Here is a 6,455-nt window from a genome sequence, read left to right as displayed (position 1 = left end):
CATGTTGACCAGGATGGTCTCGATCTCTTGACCTCGTGATCCACCCGCCTCCGCCTCCCACAGTGCTGGGATTACAGGCTTGAGCCACCGCACCCGGCCGGCCTGTTTACTTAAACATCTATTTTAAAAATTAACATTCATTCTCAGTTTATTGGCAAAGTTTAGAAGTAGTATCAGAATGTTTAAGAGAATTTATTATCTTCTTTTATTTATGTATGGTTGGATTATAGAATTTTAATAACTGTTAAGGACTTCTCAAGTGTTTGCTTGGAGGAAACATTTAAAATGATTAAAGAATAGACCAGGGGCGGTGGCTCACGCCTGTAATCCCAGCACTTTGGGAGGCTGAGGCAGGTGGATCACGAGGTCAGGAGATCGAGGCCGTCTTGGCTAACATGGAGAAACCCCATCTCTACTAAAGATACAAAAAATTAGCTAGGCATGGTGGCCGGCACCTGTAATCCCAGCTACTTGGGAGGGTGAGTCAGGATAATTGCTTGAACCTGGGAGGTGGAGGTTGCAGTGAGCTGAGATCGTGCCACTGCACTCCAGCCTGGGCAACAGAGTGAGACTCCGTCTCAAAAAAAAAAAAGAAAGAAAAATTAAAAGATTAGAGAATAAGCTGGCACACTGGCTCACACCTGTCAACCCAACACTTTTTGTAGAGACCTCATCTCTTAAAAAAAATTAACTGGGTGTGGTAGTGTGCACCTGTAGCCCCAGCTAATCGGGAGACTGAGGCGGGAGGACTACTCAGGATGTCGAGGCTGCAGTGAGCCACGACTGCACCACTGCACTCCACTCTGGGGAACAGAGCTAAGACACTGTCTCTAAGTATAATAATAATGGTAGTAATAATGGTAGTAGGAAAAGAGTATAGACTAAAATGCATCACACTTATGAAATGTAAAATGTGTGTTTCAATCCACTAAACTTATAAGTGGACCTACATATGCATCCAATGACCTCTTAAAGTGGTGTTTCTTTTTCTTTTTCTTTTTTTAGATGGATCTCACTCACCCTGTCAACCAGTCTGGAGTGTAGTGGTACGATCTTCTGCTCACCAGAACCTCTGTCTTCTGGGTTCAAGTGATTCTCCTGCCTCAGCCTCCTAAATAGCTGGGATTACAGGCATGTGCCACCATGCCCGGGTAATTTTTTTGTATTTTTAGTAGGGGTTTCACTATGTTGGCCAGGCTGGTCTGGAACTCCTGACTTCGTGATCCACCTGCCTTGGCCTCCCAAAGTGCTGGGATTACAGGTTGTGAGGCCAGGCCCTGAATTAGTCTTTTGATGTTTCACTTTGCCAGGTATATAAGTAACATGTTAGTTGTGATTGTAACTAAATAAAGGCTTAAGGGAAACTGTATTTCTAAATGTCTAAATTGACTACACATTTACAAAGGAACCACAAAGATGGATTTTTGGGGGCTCTGAGGCTTCAAACTTCCAAAGGCTGTCATGAGTTAGTTTGATTTGATTAAACAAAATTGTTTAATCAAAAATTGGCAAACAAAAATTGGCTTCTGTGGCTGGAGCAGAGTGAGCAAGGGGTGAGTCTGGAAGGATGAGTCTGCAAGGTTGAAGGCAAGGAGGTGAGAAGGGGGTGGGTGGGGCAGGTTGTGTGGGGCCTTGGGGGCTGCAGGAAAGGGGACTTTTATCTGGGGTGAGGTGGGAGCCACAGAGTGTTCTTATCAGAAGGACAGATCTGACTTAGATTTTGCATAATGTCCCCCAGCTGTGGGCTGCAGGGCATGGGCTGCTGAATAGGTGGTTTAGGTGGGCAAAGCTGGGTCATGGTGTCCCACACCCTTTAAAAATTAAAAGACAGGGCCGGGCGCGGTGGCTCACATCTGTAGTCCCAGCACTTTGGAAGGCTGAGGTGGGTAGATCATCAGGTCAAGAGATCGAGACCATCCTGGGCAACATAGTGAAACTCCGTCTCTACTAAAACAACAAAAATTAGCTGAGCATGGTGGTGCATGCCTGTAGTCCCAGCTTCTAGGAGGCTAAGGCAGGAGAATTGCTTGAACCCAGGAGGCAGGGGTTGCAGTGAGCCAAGATCATGCCATTGCACTCCAGCCTGGGTGACAAGAGCAAGACTCGGTCTAAAAAAAAATAAAAAATAATAATTAAAAGCCAGGCTGAGCATGGTGGCTCACATCTGCAATCCCAGCACTTTGGGAGGCTAAGGCAGGAGGATCACTCGAGCCCAGGAGTTTGAGACCAGCCTGGGTGACATAGTGAGGCCCCATCTGAATTTTTTTTTTTTTAAGATTAAAAAGGCAGAGGTCTCTCTGCTTCTCCCATTTGAGAGACAGCCAGATCTTCTCATGCAGTGCTAAGCATGTCCCTGAGGCACCGTGGTGAAAGTGAAGGCAGGGGTAAATGGATTTGGCCATATTGGGTGCCTGGTCACCAGGGCACCAGGGCTGCTGCTAACTCTGCAGAATGGATGTTGTCACCTCAATGACCCCTTCATTGACCTCTTTTCTTTCCTTTTCTTTCTTTCTCTTTCCCTTCCCTCCTTCCCTCCTTTTTTCCTTCCTTCCTTCTTTCCTTCCTTCCTTCCTTCCTTCCTTCCTTCCTTCCTTCCTTTCTCTCTCTCTTTCTTTCTTTCTTTCTTTCTTCCTTTGTCTCTCTCTCTTTCTTTCCTTCCTTCTTTCTTCTTTCTTTCTTAAATAGGGATGGAGGCCCAGCTCAGTGACTCATGCCTATAATCCCAACACTTTGGGAGGCTCAGGTGGGAGGATCACCTGAGCCTAGGAGTTCAAGACCAGCCTAAGCAACATAGCAAAACTCTGTCTCTACAAAAAGTTAAAAAAAAAAAAATCCAGGCATGGTGGGGTGTGCCTGTAGTCCCAGCTACTCTACTTGAGAGGCTGAGGTGGGAGGATTGCTTGAGCCTGGGAGGTTGAGGCTGCAGTGAGCTGGGATCCTGCCACTGCACTCCAGCTTGGGTGACAGAGCAAGACCCTATTTCATAAATAAACAAATAAATAAATAAACAGAAATGGTGGGGGGGTCTCACTTTGTTGCCCTGCCTGGTCTTAAACTCCTGGGCTCAAGCGATCCTCCCACCTTGGCCTTCCAAAGTGCTGAGATTACAGGCTGAGCCACTGACCCTGGTCATCCATGACAGCTTTGGCATCATGGAGGGGGCTCATGACCACAGCCCCTCTGGGAAATTGGCATGACAAACATCATCCCTGTATCTACTGGTGCTGCCAAGGCTGTGGGCAAATTCCTGGAATGAACTGGAAGCTCACTGGCAGAGCCTTCTGAGTCCCCACCGCCAATGTGTTGGTGGCTGACCCGACCTGCCATCTGGAGAAACCTGCCATATATGATGACATCAGGAAGGTGGTGAAGCAGGCATCCGGGGCCCCCTCAAGGCCTCCTGGGCTACACTGAGGACAAGGTCATCTCCTTTGACTTAAACAGCGACACCCACCATCCACCTTCTGTGCCGGGGGTTGGCATTGCTCTTGATGGGACTTTGTCAAGTTCATTTCCTGGCATGACAATGAATTTGGCTTCAGTAGCAAGGTGGTGGTCCACACTGTCTCCAAGAAGTAAGACTCTCAGACCAGGAGCCCCAGTGACAGTATGAGAGGAAGAGAGAGGCTCTCAGCCACTCTGGAGTCCCTGCCACACTCAGCCCCTTCCACACTGAGAATCTCCCCAAGACACAGTTTCCATGCCAGACCCCCTGAAGAACAGGGAGGGTTCTATCAATAAAGCAATAAAGTCCTCTATACTCAGCCAAAAAAAAAAAAAAAAAAAGATTCATGCCTGTAATCCCAGCATTTGGGGAGGTCCAGGCAGTAGGATTGCTTGGGCCTAGGAGTTTGAGACCAGCCTGGGCAATATAGTGATACCTCGTCTCCATTATGGATAGAGGGTAGATAGATGGACAGACAGACAGACAGGCAGGCAGGCAGATGGATGGATGGATAGTTGGATGGATGGATGAAGAAAATTAGGCGGATGCCTTGGGCAGGTAAGTCCTTGGGGATGCTCTGCCTGTCCCGCAGCCTGAGAGCCTTTTTCAGACGCTTTTACCTGTCCACTGCTGCCCCTGTGTGGCCGCAGGCTGAACTGCAGCACTGTCCAGAAGACCCAGTTTCCCTTCTGGAGAACAAATAAATGCTCCTTCCAGCCCCGCTTGCTACTAGGCCTGTGCAGGGTGCGGACAGATTCTACAGTGGATCCAGCCAGAGACTGCCTCAGAGAATCTCCCAGGGGTGGGATGAGTGAGGTACGCTGGGATTGTAATGTTTGTAGGATAATGTGATGAGCAGCCGGATTCCCAGGAAATTGTAAACCATGTCTGCTCTGGTTAGACTCTCAGAGAAGGGGATCTTTTTCATTCTTTTTTAAATTTTTTTTTTTAAGAAACTGATGAGGGCCGGACGCGGTGGCTCACGCCTGTAATCCCAGCACTTTGGGAGGCCGAGGCGGGTGGATCCTCACGAGGTCAAGAGATCGAGACCATCCTGGTCAACATGGTGAAACCCCGTCTCTACTAAAAATACAAAAATCAGCTGGGCATGGTGGTGCGTGCCTGTAATCCCAGCTACTCAGGAGGCTGAGGCAGGAGAATTGCCTGAACCCAGGAGGCGGAGGTTGCGGTGAGCCGAGATCGCGCCATTGCACTCCAGCCTGGGTAACAAGAGCGAAACTCCGTCTCAAAAAAAGAAACTGATGTTTATTTTCCATCAACCTTAATTCCATGTGGCTTAAGGCCCAAGCAAGTACAGCTTAAGACCATTCAGTGGTTGCTTTTATCCATTCAGTGACCTGAGCAGTGGGAGCTGCAGACCAGTCTTCTGTGGCAGGCTGAGCGCTCCAGTCTTCAGTAGGGAACTGCTGAGCAGGCACAGAGGGCACCTGCACACCGTCAGACCAGTCTGCAACCTCAGGCTGAGTAGCAGTGAACTCAGGAGCTGGGGCACTCCATTTGCCCTGAAACTCCTCCTTGGTCACAGACTTTTCAGCCACAGCCTGCTCTTCTTTTTCAATCTCTTCAGGATCTCTGTAGAAGCAGAGATCAGGCATGACCTCCCACAGGGGTTCACGGGAAATGGTGCCACACATGCGTAGAACTTCCCGAGCCAGCATCCACCACATCAAACCCCCCGAGTGAGCTCCCTTGTTGTGGCATGGGATGGCAACGTCCACATAGCACAGAGGAGAATCTGTGTTAGCAGAGCAATGGTAGGCAGGTTAACATAAGATGCCTCCATGAGAGGCTGGTGGTCAGCCCTGGGGTCAGTAACCACAAGAAGCCGTGGGTCCCGGAGGGCTACTTGGATCTGGTTAGTGAAGGTTCCAGGAGTGAAGCGGCAGCAATTAGAGTGGCTCCAGTGGAGCAGCAAACTTCAGCACAGCCCTCTGGCCAGTATTCCTGGAGGATATAACACTGACATCAGCAGGGTTTTCAATGGCAACAATGGCACGAGCTGCCAGCAGAAGCTTCTCCCAGGTCCTCTTCAGATTTATGATGTAGATGCCATCACTCTCCTTTTACTGATGTACTGTTCCATCTGGAAGTCAAGGTTGGTGCCATGTAAGTGAGTTCCTGCTGCAAGGAACCTAAGGACATCCTCTTCCTTCATTTGCAGGACGTCAAGGGCTCCGGACATTGGGAAAGTTTCCCTTTAAGTTACGACAGGAATAGAGAGCAAAGCCGTATAGACCCCTCTGTGGGTAGTGTGGAAAGCAGGAGGGAGTCTTTAGGCAGTTCTTTTATTTATGTATTTATTTATTTGTTTATTTATTTGAGGTGGAGTTTCACTCTTGTTGCCCAGGCTGGAGTGCAATGGCAGGATCTTGGCTCACTGCAACCTCTGCCTTCCTGGTTCAAGTGATTCTCCTACCTCAGCCTCCCGAGTAGCTGGGATTAGTAGAGACAGGATTTCTCCGTGTTGGTCAGGCTGGTCTCAAACTCACGACCTCAGGTGATCTGCCCACCTCAGCCTCCCACAGTGCTGAGATTACAGGTATGAGCCACCACTCCCGGCCAGCATCAGCTCTTTATATCCCCTGGAAGTCACTTCAGGTAGAGGTTAAGAACTTTCTAACAGTGAGGGAAGATGCGGCAATAATGGTGACACACCCCTTTGCACCTCTCTGATCAGAAGCAGCAATTAGGAAGCAGAGCACTGATCCTCAATATTTGAAAGACAGGGTCCTTTTTTGCCCACCCTGGACCCCAGAACATGCATGCAAGCTCCTGTTGGGACTCAGCTGCCTGCCATGAAGCTGGAAGTATGGAATGGGTTACTACTACAGAACTAAGAGTTGAAATGAACTGAAATTAACCACAATTTATCACCTATTTTTTTCCTTGGGAAGTTGCAAGGTTTTGACAGACTCCACAGTTCCAAAATAGCTACATCAGATCCTGCTAACAGAATCATTTTCTTTTTCTTTTTTTTTTTTTTGAGACG

The 6,455-nt window shown here is 48.6% G+C and overlaps 1 pseudogene; it reads right to left on the bottom strand.

Moving 5' to 3' along the window:
• Window positions 1–4,764: 4,764 nt before the first annotated feature.
• On the bottom strand, window positions 4,765–5,648 carry LOC108281972 (annotated as a pseudogene).
• Window positions 5,649–6,455: the final 807 nt, after the last annotated feature.

Source organism: Cebus imitator, unplaced genomic scaffold (genome assembly GCF_001604975.1).
Source record: "Cebus imitator isolate Cc_AM_T3 unplaced genomic scaffold, Cebus_imitator-1.0 Scaffold234, whole genome shotgun sequence".
Taxonomy (NCBI): Eukaryota; Metazoa; Chordata; class Mammalia; order Primates; family Cebidae; genus Cebus; species Cebus imitator.
Note: the sequence above shows the minus strand (reverse complement) of the source record. Positions and strands in the feature narration are given on the sequence as shown.